Raw genomic sequence first — 16,866 nt, forward strand, 5'->3', positions numbered from 1 at the left:
GTCATGGAACAACAGACTGGTTCCAAATAGGAAAAGGAGTACATTAAGGCTGTATATTGTCACCCTGCTTATTTAACTTCTATGCAGAGTACATCATGAGAAACGCTGGACTGGAAGAAACACAAGCTGGAATCAAGATTGCTGGGAGAAATATCAATCACCTCAGATATGCAGATGACACCACCCTTATGGCAGAAAGTGAAGAGGAACTAAAAAGCCTCTTGATGAAAGTGAAAGAGGAGAGTGAAAAAGTTGGCTTAAAGCTCAACATTCAGAAAACGAAGATCATGGCATCCGGTCCCATCACTTCATGGGAAATAGATGGGGAAACAGTGGAAACTGTGTCAGATTTTATTTTTTTTAGGCTCCAAAATCACTTCAGATGATGATTGCAGCCATGAAATTAAAAGACGCTCACTCCTTGGAAGAAAAGTTATGACCAACCTAGATAGTATATTCAAAAAGCAGAGACATTACTTTGCCGACTAAGGTTGATCTAGTCAAGGCTATGGTTTTTCCTGTGATTATGTATGGATGTGAGAGTTGGACTGTGAAGAAGGCTGAGTGCCGAAGAATTGATGCTTTTGAACTGTGGTGTTGGAGAAGACTCTTGAGAGTCCCTCAGACTGCAAGGAGATCCACCCAGTCCATTCTGAAGGAGATCAGCCCTGGGATTTCTTTGGAAGGAATGTTGCTAAAGCTGAAACTCCAGTACTTTGGCCACCTCATGCTAAGAGTTGACTCATCAGAAAAGACTCTGATGCTGGGATGGATTGGGGGCAGGAGGAGAAGGGGACGACCGAGGATGAGATGGCTAGATGGCATTACGGACTCAATGGACGTGAGTCTGAGTGAACTCCGGGAGTTGGTGATAGACAGGGAGGCCTGGTGTGCTGCGATACATGGGGTTGCAAAGAGTCAGATACAACTGAGTGGCTGAACTGAACTGAATGTATCTGCTTGAGGACAGTCTCTGGAAAAAACCTGGCTAATCCTGTTATCTTAAAATGTAAATTATGGGAGTGGGTCTAGTGAGGTCTTTACAACCTCCAGACATTCATTCAATTCACTGTAATAAGTAATTAAAAAGTATATAACTCCATTGCTCACACTAAAGAGGGGATACTCTTTCTGCTCCCTTCTGATGTCTATGTCAGAAGCTTTCCCTATCTCCTTTATACTTTAATAAACCTTTATTACACAAAAGCTCTGTGCTATCAAGACTCCTCTCTGGCCTCGGATTCAATTCTTCTCCTCCAGAGGCCAAGAATCCAGGCACCCTTTGTGGTTCAGCAACAACCTTTCAGGTAAAACAAATAAAAGTTAAAATGTAATTTAATCATCAGCAGCTTTTCAAAAATTAAATGTCCTAATAAGATCAAGTGTAGGTTGGTAACAGAGAAACATACTATACATCATGGAAGTATAAACTGATAAATTTTTGTCAACTGTGATGCCTAGAAAAAGGCAGAAAACTTAAAATTCAGAAGTATGCATACAAGTAGACATAAATACATTCAAGTAGACATAATATGTATACATATGTTCATTGTAAAGCTGTTTTTCACAGAAAAAAAGTGAAAATGATATGTTTCCTTTGGGAGATAATGGGATCAACAAATTTATTTATAGAATATACATTATTTTGAAGTTAACAATAGACTCTTTAACAAATATCAACATGAATACATTTCAAAAAAGAGTAACAGTAAATATTAGAAGCTATATTTAGCTGCATTGGCTCCTAGTTGTGGCACACTTGATCTTTTGTTGAGGTATATGGGGCATATGGACACCACAGAATGCAGGCTTCAGTAGCTGCAGCATGTGGGCTTAGTTGCTCTGAGGCATGCAGGATCTTAGTTCCTCAGCTGAGGGTGGAACCCATGACCCCCTGCATTGCAAGGTGTATTCTTAATTACTGGACTACCAAGGAAGTCCTCTAAGGCTATTTTTTAAAGGTATTTGAAACCCAAACATCAACATATAATGCTCACAGGCACACATACACATAGTAAATGTAGAAAAACTTTTGTGGGACTGCCAACCAATACACTGACAAGAGTGATGGCAATGCTGGCCTGGGACTTTAGCAATATTCATAATAGGAGTCATTCAAAGAGTGCTATGCAGTATATGTAATATGTTAGCTTGTAAGGGTGGATAACTATGTGTCTGTTCTTTCATGAAATTTTCTTAATGCTTCAAATACTTTAACATGACATCAACATTATAAAATTTTAATGATTAAAAGTCAATCAGTTAATAGATTTAGATTAAACTGCAAGGAGTGGGGAATTTATATATCAAAGAAAATAAGCATGTGCAAAGAGTAAATGAAAAATTTACCAATAATTACTCTCTATTGTGGGAATGGGCAAAATTAGAAGCTTACAGATTGGATAGTATATGGGCAGGAGGAGGGAAAAGTTTCAAGGTGTTTGAAAAAGGAAAAGAAGGGAAAAAAATCTCAGAGAGAAAACAATAGCTATTCCCTGATAAACTTCTCCCATAAGGAAACTGCTGTGTGTTTTCATTTTATAGACAATCAATGACAAAGGTTATTGATATTTTCCCTGAAAAATGCCATGTCCCTCTCTCCGTAGGTTAGAACAAATACAAATTTCCTATATCAGGTCAGTTATCCTGGAAAAAGACTGCAGCTCTCAACATAAGATGTTCATAGTATATGGAAGAGATGCAAATTCAAACACTTGCGGTAAGAGGCAAAATCTCATACTGAAGGAAATTTATGGATTTAAAAGCATACAGCATATGTCAACAAAGATGAAATTTTCTCTGGGGAAGAAAAGCAGAACAATAGATAGATAGATAGATAGATCCCCTGTAGGAACAGTCACTAAATGGATAAATGATACCTCTTGGGAGGAATAAAACAATTTAGGAGAAAACATGTAAGAATTAAAGATTTTAAAATTTAATTTTAAAAAAAAAGATATTCAAAAAAAAAAAGATAGGTAATGCTTATTTGAAAAGTGGATGTTTGCATCAATAATAAAACTTGTGGAATTCATAAGTTTTATTGTGAGAAATACCCAATATAAAATGTGGAAGATTTTTAGAAGAAAAACTGTCTGTGCCTGAAAGCAGAGAGAGAGAAATGAAAGAGAGCACAGATTATGGCCTACAGACAAGGAGAATTTTAAGGAAAATTTTTTGTTTTAATGAGTTAAAAAGCTTCTTGTATACAAATAAAATAAAATAAATGGGAAATGGAATATAAGGTACGTATCCCGCTGGTGAATACAAATAAAGGACAGCAATGATTGGCTCTGTCATTACTGAAATAGCACAAGATGCTTGAGGTCTGGCAAATTCCAAAAGGGGAATAAAACAATGCTCAAACTACTGCACAATTGCATTCATCTCACACGCTAGTAAAGTAATGCTCAAAATTCTCCAACTAGGCTTCAGTAATACATGAATCATGAACTTCCTGGTGTTCAAGCTGGTTTTAGAAAAGGCAGAGGAACCAGAGATCAAATTGCCAACATCCACTGGATCATGGAAAAAGCAAGAGAGTTCCAGAAAAACATGTATTTCTGCTTGATTGACTATGCCAAAGCCTTTGGCTATGTGGATCACAATCAACTGTGGAAAATTCTGAAAGAGATGGGAATACCAGGCCACCTGACCTGCCTCTTGAGAAACCCTTATCCAGGTCAGGAAGCAACAGTTAGAACTGGATATGGAACAACAGACTAGTTCCAAATAGGAAACGGAGTACATCAAGGCTGTGTATGGTCACCCTGCTTACTTAACTTATATGCAGAGTACATCATGAGAAACACTGGAGTGGATGAAGCACAAGCTGGAATCAAGATTTCTGGAAGAAATATCAATAACCTCAGATATTCAAATGACACCACCCTTATGGCAGAAAGTGAGGAAGAACTAAAGAGCCTCTTGATGAAAGTGAAAGAAGAGTGAAAAAGTTGGCTTAATGTTCAACATTCAGAAAACAAAGATCATGGAACCTGGTCCCATCACTTCATGGCAAATAGATGGGGAAACAGTGGAAACAGTGTCAGACTTTATTTTTGGGGGCTCCAAAATCACTACAGATGTTGACTGCAGCCATGAAATGAAAAGATGCTTCCTCCTTGGAAGCAAAGTATGAACAACCTAGACAGCATATTAAAAAGCAGAGACATTACTTTGCCAACAAATGTCCATCCACTCAAGGGTATGGTTTTTCCATGTATGAATGTGAGAGTTGGACTGTGAAGAAAGCTGAGCACCAAAGAATTGATGTTTTTGAACTGTGGTGTTGAAGAAGACTCTTGAGAGTCCCCTGGACAGCAAGGTGATCCAACCAGTCCATCCTAAAGGAGATCGGTCCTGAATATTAATTGGAAGGACTGATGTTGAAGCTGAAATTCCAATACTTCAGCCACTTGATGTGAAGACCTGACTTATTTGAAAAGACGCTGATGCTGGGAAAGATTGAAGGCATGAGGAGAAGGGGATGACAGAGGATGAGATGGCTGGATGGCATCACTGACTCAATAGACATGAGTTTGAGTAAACTCCAGGAGTTGGTGACAGGCAGAGTGGCGTGGTGTGCTGCAGTCCATGCTGTCCCAAAGATTCAGACATTACTGAGCGACTGAACTGAACTGAGAAAATTTCCTAATAAAAGTTGGGACAAATTGTTTGCAAAGATCTAGGACTATGGCCCTATAACCACTAATTTACAGGGAGCACTAGAAATGCATTATGTGAGAAGTTTTAAATATGTTATGCTGGAGGTAATGCAGAGATTGGCTGGCTACCACCACTAACATATTCTTTCTCTCTCTCTCTTTCTCTCTCTCTCTTTCTCTCTCTCCTCTAGCTCTACCTATTTCTATCTCTCTTTTTTAGGAGAATCATGACTTACCAGAGAATTCTTAGCTATTCTCATTCTGAAAGCAGTTTATATATATAAACTGTTTAAAAGCACCATATCTAGCTCATGGACAGAGGAGCTGGGTGGGCTGCAAGTCCATAGGGTCACAAAGAGACACTGCTGAGCATGTATGCACACATGCACACACTCACATACACACACCTGGCCAATCAATGAATAAGATCTATTGAAATGATCTACTTCTGAATTTTTTTTCCTCAGTCTCATAGTTTTATTTTGCCCCATAAAATTCCTGCATCGTGTGCTATCTCCTTAGCACTTTAATGAAACTTTCATAGTTCCCCAAACTGAACTAATTGCTACCTCTCATAGGCAAGAATACTTGGAATTTTGGGGTAACTTTTAATATCAAATAGTTTATTTGGCTTCTTTCTGTAACTGAGATGCAATTGACATACAAATTATATTAATTGTCAGGTGTATATCATAGATGTAGATATCTTTACATATTGTAAAATGATCACCACACTAAATCTAGTGATAAAAATTAATTCACAGATGCAAAGATGATCAGTGTTTACCACAGGTTGAGGATGGGGTTGAAATATGTGAAGGTGGCTGTGCTCAGTTGTTTCAGTTGTGTCCCACTCTTTGTGACCCCTTGGACTATAGCCCTCCAGGCTCCTCTGTCTGTGGGATTCTCCTGGTAATGTTACTGGAGGGGGTTGGCATGATTTTCTCCAGGGGATCTTCTCCACCAGGGGGTGAACCCATGTCTCCTGCATCTTCTGCATTGCAGGTGGATTCTTTACTGCTGAGTCACCAGGGAAACCATGAAGGTGGCTAGAGGTGCCAATTCCTATGCTTTTCACTTGGATTATTCCATTTAATGTCCATATCCTTAGGACCAACTCTAGAAAATGTATAAATATGCTTGAGAAAGCTATCCTTGCAGAGTTTGTATTTAAAGGTGGAGTGAAAAAAAAAAAACACGATTAAATGAATTTAAAATATTGATTAGGAAGATATGTTGTGTAAAGTGCAAGGGTAGAAAAGAATTGGAAGTTTAAATCTTCCCTTTTTTTCTGTTTTTACGACTTAAATCAGTCATCTTGGGAGTCAATTTCTTTGTTGTTGAGAAAAATAGAAGGAAATGAAGGAGTTCCTTTTAAGTTCTGCTCATTGAAAGTAAAGACATTTCCTAATCCAAAGTATTTTTGGAATAGCTTGAAGAAGCTGCACAAATTAAAACTTCCTGATATCTTGGCTATTTACCTGAAGGTAGCCAGGTTTATTTTTAACAGAAATGAATTCTGTGAAAATGGAAAAGGTATAGAGAAATATACCAGATGAGCATTGTTTACTGATCTGAACCCCTGGATTGGCTTTGAGCTCTAAAGTCATTTTGATGGCCACAGTCACAACTCAAGCGGTTTCTTGCAATCTGTAATGAAACCTCAAATATTTAAAATTGCTGCTTTTTGATTTGCCCAGGTTCAGGAAATATTTCTGTTATTTGTCATTGTACCATTAAAATTATCACAGATTTTCCTAACAGATAGGTCTATCTATCTATCTATCTATCTAATCACAGTTTTAGAATCATTTCCTCTTTTCCCACTTGCAATCTTTGATCTATATGTTTCAGGTATGTATTTGGACATAAAATAGTGATCATACCACCAAGGAAATTTATAAGACTGGATCCTTCAGAGCTCAAGAGTGAGGAGCAGCAAGAGTAGTCAGTTGGACACAGGGAAAGCAGAAGTGAATCCCCATGTCAGAGTGGGAGCTCTGTCCACTGTCAACAAGTCTCATTTACTCTGCTCCCCAATATCAGAATATACTGGGAAGAGACTTACAGACGAGATAGGCAGACTAAAATCACTACAAACTGAAAGGACATTTTGCCGAATAAAATTGCGTTTGTCCAAAATGTTTAACTTTGAATTGCTGCTCTCCCTCCCGAGAACCTTTCTTTACTACTTACAATAATACAGTCCCTTTATTTATTAGGATAGAATCGTGCCACTGCATCTTTCTAGTTTACTTCAGGAAACTTGACGTGGCTCAAAGGGTGAAGAAATTAGAAAGACAAAACCAGAAACTTCTTTGTTCTTGTTGTTTTACTCCTTGTTTCCCCCTAGACATTCACTGAGATACTTCTCAAGGAAGACAGTCTAAAAATTAAGAGGATAGGTTAGATAGTGAGAGAAGTTTTAAGACGTACCCCATGGTTTGGGTGAAAAATATAAAAAAATGGGTAGGAGAATGTCTTCCTTGGATAGGAACAGAAGAAAGCAATTTTGACACATAGGATCGATATTCCTGGGATCATTATTCTTAGGAGAAGCACTTTTGTTGTAGAACAGGAGTTCCCAAACATTTTCAGCTCACACAGCCCTTTGTGTATCAAGATGTTATTTTAGGTCTCCCCCACCCTGCGGTGATCCTGTGTCAAAAAATATGCCAATTAACTACAGTTAAATAGTTTACCCAAACTTAGAATGATATACATAACATAGAAATAAATATTTTATGTCATACTTAAATAACTACTATTTTTGTGACTGTATATATTTCTTGTGATTGTATATATACACATTTCATGCACTTAAAAGCTTTTCAAATCTTAGAATTAGACTGTACCCCACCACTTTCAAATTCTGTACCATGGTAACTATCAGGCAATTCTTGGTTTTATCACAGCAATGCCTTCAAACTCAGATTTGCAAAGACATGATGTCTTAGAAAGTGATAGAGTGTGAATGATGCTGAACTCTAAAGTATCATGTGATGTCTAATGTTGAGTACTGCTGTTGTTATTTTGTTTCCTTTGAAAATACAAAATTCTCCACAGCAATTGGGTGGGTTTGCCATTGGAACCCAGGAACTTTAGCACACAATTTGGGAACAGCAGCATAGATGGGGCTATCTGCAAAGTGAATGGAAACCCTAACAGCAACCAGGAGGTGTGACTCCCAGGAGCTTTATTGTCATGTTGGTCTAGTGGCAGGTAGCTAAATCCCAGCTCTGCCATTACTAATTCCTTTGCCTTGAGCTATTTAGCTTTCTATACCTTAGTCTTCTCCTACATAGAATGAAAATAATAAAAGTCCATAGTAACTATATCATAAAGCTGTTACAAGTATTAAATGAAGTCAAGCATACAATTCTTGGTTTCTCTTAATAGTACAGCAGATTTTTATGCAAGAAATTTCACCTACTACTATTATTACTACTTTATCTCACTTCAAAATTGTTTCATTGACTACCATTGCCAGCAGTTCCTTGTCAACAATAGGCATGCCATATATAAACATAATATTGAAATAAAGAATAATTTTTTAAAATTCTAAATTACTTATAATGAATTTGGTAATTTAACATGCTATTGGTAATTAACATTTTTTTTCCTGAATTAGATTCATTTTTATAAATGTCCTTTACTCATTACATAGGCTGATCTTTGTTAGACTGATTAGCATATTCTGTGAATTTTTAATATTTCCAAAACATCTATGGTTTGCCTTAAATAGACATATATATATATACACATATTTTATTAGATGGTTAGGTTTCTTGCAATTTCATAGTCTACAGTATGAGTACTGTGTTGATATATCTTTTTTTTTTTTTTTTTTTCAGTCCATCCCACAGCATGCAGGATCTTAATTCCTCCACCAGAGATCAAACCTTAGTCCCTGCGCTGGGATTGTGGAGTCTTAATCACTGTATTGCAAGTGAAGTCCTTAATGTTTTTTTTAATAATACATCTCATACTTCCTCTGTGCTAGACACTATGAAGAAAGTGAAAGCATTAGTCACTCAGACTCTTGCACTCATGTCAGACTCTTTGCAATCCCACAGATGATAGCACATCAGGCTCCTCTGTCCATGGGATGCTCCAGGCAAGAACACTGGAGTGGGTTGCCATTTCTTTCTCCAGGGGATCTTCCAAACCCAGGGATCAAACCAGGGTCTCCTGCATTGCAGGAGGATTCCTTACTGTCTGAACCACCAGGAAAGCTGCTAGACACTGTAATGCATGACAAATATTCATTTATATCTTATAACAGCTTCAATAACCACAGAACACACTTTATAGTGTTGAGGTTAAGTATAGTCAGTGCTTTTTCTATAAAAAGCAAGACATACACAGTGAGAACAAATGACAATTGTTTTAGTTTTTACTATATTTGAAACACTGTCTTCAATGTTATCAGTATATTAAATAGTTTAACCTTTACAACAGCAATGTGAGGACAATAAGAACACAGATGTTATTTTCAGGTCCCAAGCTGTGAAATCATCTAGGGTATGTAAACAGTCAAATACAACTAGAGAGAAAGAGAGAGAGAGAGGAGAAGGAAGAAGAAAAGAAAGGAGATTTGAGGCAGTTTATAAAAATGTTTTTAATGCCAAATATTGGAAGTAATAAATCAAGATCACATGAAATGATAATGAGTAAATAATTTAGCTTTTTACTAACTCAACTTTGCACTGGATCACTTTTCCTTGACTGCACTTAATAAAACATGGAAGGGTTCTTGAAAAATATCATCGTGAGACTATCCATTCTTAATTCACTTCCTGGTTATGGTTTTACATTGAGAATGTCCATAATATGATATTCTTAAGAAACTACTGCTCATTAGGCATAGTGCTGGATTTATTCTTGTTATTTTATTTATCAAATTCTTAATCACTTATATGAATTGTTACTTCCATTTTATAAATGAGAAAGATGAAGTCCTTGTATCTTAATTAAACAGTACACTTAAATTTTTATCGCTTAGGATTGGTCCTGAGTCAAAACAAATTCTTTAGGATACTATAGTGTAAACATTATACACAAAAATATTTGCAGATACAACTTAAGTTGTTATATAAGGTAGTAGGGAGGCCTCCTAAGATGCACTGTTAAATGGTCATTTTGTTTTTGAAACAGTTATAAATTTATGGTTTCAAAAAGAAAGAGTTAAAATTAAAAGAACCTCATAGAGGTCATCTAGTGTTTCTTCTACCTTCCAAAAAGTCTCTAAAATATCTTTATATGTGACTCTCCATCATATTTCAAGACTCTGCAAGGACAGAGCAGTCACAACATTCTTCAAATTGCTGTTTCATTTTCTAACTCCACTTATGTTCAGAAAAATTTTCTTAGTGGTTATTCCAAAGTTTTCCCACGTTATTTTAAATCTCTCTTTCTCTTGTATTTTTTATTTTGCTCTCAGAGAATAGGAAGAGTAGTTGTCTGAACTCTACTTTTTCGTATGTGGGGCAACAGGTATTTCCTATTAAGAGGTTAAAGTGTTTCAATTTTTACACTTTCTTTTGGCAATCTATACTTTAGCCTCTTAGTCTATTTTGTGCCTCCCTGTTAGATTTTTAATATCAGAAACCAAAAGGAGAAGTAAAAGTATTTAGCAAATGTCTAAGTATATAAAGTCACTTTAAGAAGTTCTGAAACATTTACATAGCCAATGCACTCTTCTTGCTCTCTACTTCCTCTCACCCATCCCCACTCCTAGTCTCTATCTTCCTCTCTGTCTCTTGCTTTTATGCTCATATTTTGTCTTTTCTTGATCTGGTATGGATATTCTCTACAAATATTCACACAAGACAAGACAATGAAAACTGGTTTATTTAGTTTAAGTTACATTTTAATTAGCAATGATAATAACAATAATACCTGCCAGTCAAGTAATTTGTTGGATATCCAAAATGTGTGACATGTATAGGTTCAGTTCAGTTCAGTTGCTCAGATGTGTCCAAGTCTTTGTGACCCCATGGACCATAGAACGCCAGGACTCCCCATCCATCATCAGCTCCGTGAGGTTAAAAAACTCATGTCCATTGAGTCAATGAGCCATCCAACCATGTTATCCTCTGTTGTCCCCTTCTCCTCCTGACTTCAATCTTTCTCAACATCAGGGTCCTATTGAATGAGTCAGCTCTTCGCATCAGGTGGCCAAAGTAATGGGGTTTCACCTTCCTTATCAGTCCTTCCAATGAACTCTCAGGATGGGTCTCCTTTAGGATGGACTGGATGGATCTCCTTGCAGTCCAAGACTCTCAAGAGTCTTGTCAACACCACAGTTCCAAAGCATCAATTCTTCAGCCCTCTGCTTTCTTTATAGTCCAACTCTCACATCTATATGTGACCACTGGAAAAACCATAGCCTTGACTAGATGGACCTTTGTTGGCAAAGTAATGTCTCTGCTTTTTAATATGTTGTCTAGGTTGGTCATAACTTTCCTTCCAAGGGTAAGAATCTTTTCATTTCATGGCTGCAGTCACCATCTGCAGTACTTTTGAAGCCAAAAAAACAACAAAAACAAAAAACAAAAAAACAAAAACTGTCACTATTTCCACTGGTTCCTTATCTATTTGCCATGAAGTGATGGGACCAGGTGCCATGATCTTAATTTTCTAAATATTGAGCTTTAAGCCAATTTTTTTTTCACTCTCCTCTTTCACTTTCATCAAGAGGCTCTTTAGTTCTTCTTCACTTTCTGTCACAAGGGTGTTGTCATCTGCATACCTGAGGTTACTGATATTTCTCCCAGCAGTCTTTCCAGCATGTGCTTCTTCCAGTCCAGGATTTTTCATGATGTACTCTGCATATAAGTTAGATACGCAGGGTGACCATACATAGTCTTGATGTACTCCTTTTCCTATTTGGAACCAGACTTGTCCCATGTCCAGTTCTAACTGTTGCTTCTTGACCTCCATACAGATTTCTCAGGAGGCAGGTCAGGTGGTCTGGTATTCTCATCTCTTTACGAATTTTCCACAGTTTGTTGTGATCCACACAGTCACAGTCTTTGGCATAGTCAATAAAGCAGAAGTATATGTTTTTCTGGAACTCTCTTGCTTTTTTGATGATCCAGCAGATGTTGGCAATTTGATCTCTGGTTCCTTTACGTTTTCTAAATCCAGCTTGAATATCTGAAAGTTCACGGTTCACATACTGTTGAAGCCTAGCTTGAGTAATTTTCAGCACTACTTTGCTAGCATGTGAGATGAGTGCAACTGATGAGCCTTCTTTGGCATTGCCTTTCTTTGGGATTGGAATGAAAACTGACCTTTTCAAGTCCTGTGGCCACTGGTGAGTTTTCTAAATTTGCTGACATATTGAGTGCAACACTTTCAGAGCATCATCTTTCAGGATTTCAAATAGCTCAACTGGAATTCCATCATCTCCATTAGCTTTGTTCATTTTGATTTTTCCTAAGGCCCACTTAACTTTGGATTCCAAGATGTCTGGTCTAGGTGAGTGATCACACCATTATAATTATCTGGGTCATGAAGATCTTTTTTGTATAGTTCTGTGTATTCTTGCCACCCCTTCTTAATATCTTCTGCTTCTGTTAGATCCATACCATTTCTATCTTTTATTTAGCCTATATTTTCATGAAGTGTTCCCTTGGTATCTCTAATTTTCTTGAAGAGATCTCTAGTCTTCCCCATTCTATTGTTTTCCTCTATTTCTCTGCATTGATCCCTGAGGAAGTCTTTCTTATCTCTCCTTGCTATTCTTCAGAACTCTGCATTCAAATGGGTTTATCTTTCTTTTTCACTATTGTGTATGCAAACATACACAATGGTGAGTAACAAATAAACAAACATGAAATAGTATAGTGTATATATCCATAGGTGTGCCTGTGTGTGTGTGTGTTAATTCCCTTCAGTCATTTCCAACTTTTTGTGACCGTATAGACTATAGCCTGCAAGCTATTGCTTGTTTATGTACTAGCATCATAATGAAAAAATAAACGATCTATATTATTTAGGGATTCACTGATGCTTGGTGAAACTATGAAGACAAAAGAGACAACAGTGGGTTCCAGGCTGCTGTCAATACTCCACTTCTGTACTTATTTGATAATTCCAAGGATGTTTCTGTCATCATTAATCATTGTACTGAAAATTATGTGCATTTATTTATTTAAAAGCTTGGGGGTGGAATGGAGGTGGAACAAAGCAAAAATCCTCAAGTATCAAATAATTTGAACCTCTTATCAAAGTAATTTTAAATTTTAGATAATATAATAGAGACAGAAAATGATTGGGTAGATAGATATGACATGGAATTTAGTAATTATTAAACTTCATCCCATTTTACAAATGAGTATACTAAGCCCCAGAAAGTTTATGTAACCTTTTCAAATTGTAACAAGTATTTCTCAACAGTGATAGAGGGGGGATTAAAAAAAAGAATACTGAACTTATTTAATCACTTTTAAACATTCTGGCAAGATTCATTTGCATAAAAACAACGTGATAATTGCATGGCTCATTTATTAGAGTAAGTCCAGGAGGAATTATAATGGGCAACGATTTGCCAACATAATTTCCAAACTGATTAAAAAAAAAAAAAAAAAAAAAAACTTCTCTTTAAGTTATTTAAATTAATGAGATTTTACTCTATGTTTACAACCAAACCTTCCAAGGAAATTTATGAATTATTTTGCTTTAAAAATGGCTTTGTGTTTGGAATGTCCTTAAAATTATAACTTGAAATCATTCAAATATAAAAAACTAAATAATTTCATTTATTTCACAGCAGGTGGTTAATATTCAGTGACCCAGAATGCTGACTTATGGAAAAGCAAGTGAGCTCAAGATTTATTAAAGTGAAACTAAACACATGTCATCTCCTTAGGCAATAATATATGTTTTCCTTCCTTTTCCTATCTTCCAAAGTGGCTTTACCATTTCATCCCTGCAAGCAGTGAATGTGAATTCCTGTTGCTTCATCCACTTATCAATATTTGGTGTTGTGTTCCAGATTTTAGCCATTCTAATAGTGTGTAGTGATATCTCATTGTTGTTTTTATTTGCATTTTTTCTTATGACATATGCAGGAACATCTTTGCACATCCTTATTCCCTTCTATTTTCAGGTGTCCCTGAAGGGCACTGGCTTGTTTTTTTAAGACTAAAGGTATCTTCAGAAAAATTGGAAGCATCGAGGGAGCATTCTGCCCTAATATTATACAATAAAGGATAAAAATGGTAGAGACCTAGTAGATGCTGAAGAGATCAAGCTGAAATGGAAAAAATACACAGAACTGTGTAAAATAGACCTAAATGAACCGGTTTGCTACAATGGTGTGGTTAGTCACCAAGTTTTTTTTTTTTTTTTTTTTTTTTAATCTCACATGCTAGTAAAGTAATGCTCAAAATTATCCACTCCAGGCTTCAACAATACATGAACCGTGAACTTCCTGATGTTCAAGACGGTATTAGAAAAGCCAGAAGAACCAGAGATCAAATTGCCAACATCCTCTGGAACATGGAAAAAGGAAGAGATTTCCAGAAAAACATCTATTTCTGCTTTATTGACTATGCCAAAGCCTTTGACGGTGTGGATCACAATAAACTGTGGAAAATTCTGAGAGAGATGGGAATACCAGACCACCTGACCTGCCTCTTGAGAAATCTGTATGCAGATCAGGAAGCAACAGTTAGAACTGGACATGGAACAACAGACTGGTTCCAAATAGAAAAGGAGTACGTCAAGGCTGTATATTGTCACCCTGCTTATTTAACTTCTATGCAGAGTACATCATGAGAAATGCTGGACTGGAAGAAACACAAGCTGGAATCAAGATTGCCGGGAGAAATATCAATAACCTCAGATATGCAGATGACACTACCCTTATGGCTGAAAGTGAAGAGGAACTAAAAAGCCTCTTGATGAAAGTGAAAGAGGAGAGTGAAAAAGTTGGCTTAAATCTCAACATTCAGAAAACGAAGATCATGGCATCCGGTCCCATCACTTCTTGGGAAATAGATGGGGAAACAGTAGAAACAGTGTCAGACTTTATTTTTGGGGGCTCCAAAACCACTGCAGATGGTGACTGCAGCCATGAAATTAAAAGATGCTTACTCCTTGGAAGAAAAGTTATGACCAACCTAGATAGCATGTTGAAAAGCAGAGATATTACTTTGTTGACTAAGGTCCATCTAGTTAAGGCTATGGTTTTTCTTGTGGTCATGTATGGATGTGAGAGGTGGACTGTGAAGAAGGCTGAGCGCCAAAGAATTGATGCTTTTGAACTGTGGTGTTGGAGAAGACTCTTGAGAGTCCCTTGGACTGCAAGGAGATCCAACCAGTCCATTCTGAAGGAGATCAACCCTGGGATTTCTTTGGAAGGAATGATGCTAAAGCTGAAACTCCAGGACTTTGGCCACTTCATGTGAAGAGTTGACTCATTGGAAAAGATCCTGATGCTGGCAGTGATTAGGGGCAGGAGGAGAAGGGGACGACAGAGGATTAGATGGGTGGATGGCATCACTGACTCGATGGACGTGAGTCTGAGTGAACTCCGGGAGTTGGTGATTGACAGGGAGGCCTAGCATGCTGCGATTCATGGGGTTGCAAAGAGTAGGACACAACTGAGTGAATGAACTGAACTGAATGAGAATAAAGAATTCTTATATATTTTGACAAGAGTCCTTTTTCATATGTGTCTTTTGCAAATACTGTCTCTCAGTCTATGGCTTGTCTTCTCATTCCCTTGACACTTTCTTGCCAAGAGCAGATTTTCACTTTTGTAATGATAGAATGTGGTCCACTGGAGAAAGAAATGGCAAACCACTTCAGTATTCTTGCCTTGAGAACCCAATGAACAGTAGGAAAAGGCAAAATGATAGGATACTGAAAGAGGAACTCCTCACGTCAGTAGGTGCCCAATATGCTACTGGAGGTTAGTGGAGAAATAACTCTAGAAAGAATGAAGGGATGGAGCCAAAGCAAAAGCAATACCCAGCTGTGGATGTGACTGGTGATAGAAGCAAGGTACAATACTATAAACAGCAATATTACATAGGAACCTAGAATGTCAGGTCCATGAATCAAGGCAAATTGGAAGTGGTCAGACAAGAGATGGCAAGTGTGAATGTCGACATTCTAGAAATCAGCAAACTAAAATGGACTGGAATGGGTGAATTTAACTAAGATGACCATTATATCTACTACTGTGGGCAGGAATCCCTCAGAAAAAATGGAGTAGCCATCACAGTCAACAAAAGAGTCTGAAATGCAGTACTTGGATGCAGTCTCAAAAACGACAGAATGATCTCTGTTTGTCTCCAAGGCAAACTATTCAATATCACGGTAATCCAAGTCTATGCCCCAACCAGTAGCACTGAAGAAGCTGAAGTTTAATGGTACTATGAAGACTTACAAGACCTTTTAAAAATAACACCTAAAACAGATATTCTTTTCATTATAGGGGACTGGAATGCAAAAGTAGGAAGTCAAGAAACACCTGGAGTAACAGACAAATTTGGCCTTGGAATGTGGAGTGAAGCAGGGCAAAGACTAATAGAGTTTTGCCACGAAAATGCACTGGTCGTAGCAAACACCCTCTTCCAACAACACAAGAGAAGACTCTACACATGAACATCACCAGATGGTTGACACTGAAATCAGATTGATTATATTCTTTGCAGTCAAAGATGGAGAAGCTCTAAACAGTCAACAAAAAAAAGACCGGGAACTGACTGTGGTTCAGATCATGAACCCCTTATTAGCAAATTAAGACTTAAATTGAAGAAAGTAGGGAAAACCGCTAGACCATTCAGGTATGACCTAAGTCAAAACCCTTATGATTATACAGTAGAAGTAAGAAATAGATTTAAGGGCCTAGATCTGATAGATAGAGTGCCTGATGAACTATGGAATGAGGTTCGTGACATTGTACAGGAGACAGGGATCAAGACAATCCCTATGGAAAAGAAATGCAAAAAAGCAAAATGGCTGTCTGAGGAGGCCTTACAAATAGCTGTGAAAAGAAGAGAAGTGAAAAGCCAAGAAGAAAAGGAAACATATAAGCATCTGAATGCAGAGTTCCAAAGAATAGCAAGAAGAGATAAGAAAGCCTTCTTCAGTGATCAATGCAAAGAAATAGAGGAAAAGAACAGAATGGGAAAGACTAGAGATCGCTTCAAGAAAATTAGAGATACCAAGGGAACAT

This window comes from Capricornis sumatraensis, chromosome 17 (genome assembly GCF_032405125.1).
Source record: "Capricornis sumatraensis isolate serow.1 chromosome 17, serow.2, whole genome shotgun sequence".
Lineage (NCBI taxonomy): Eukaryota > Metazoa > Chordata > Mammalia > Artiodactyla > Bovidae > Capricornis > Capricornis sumatraensis.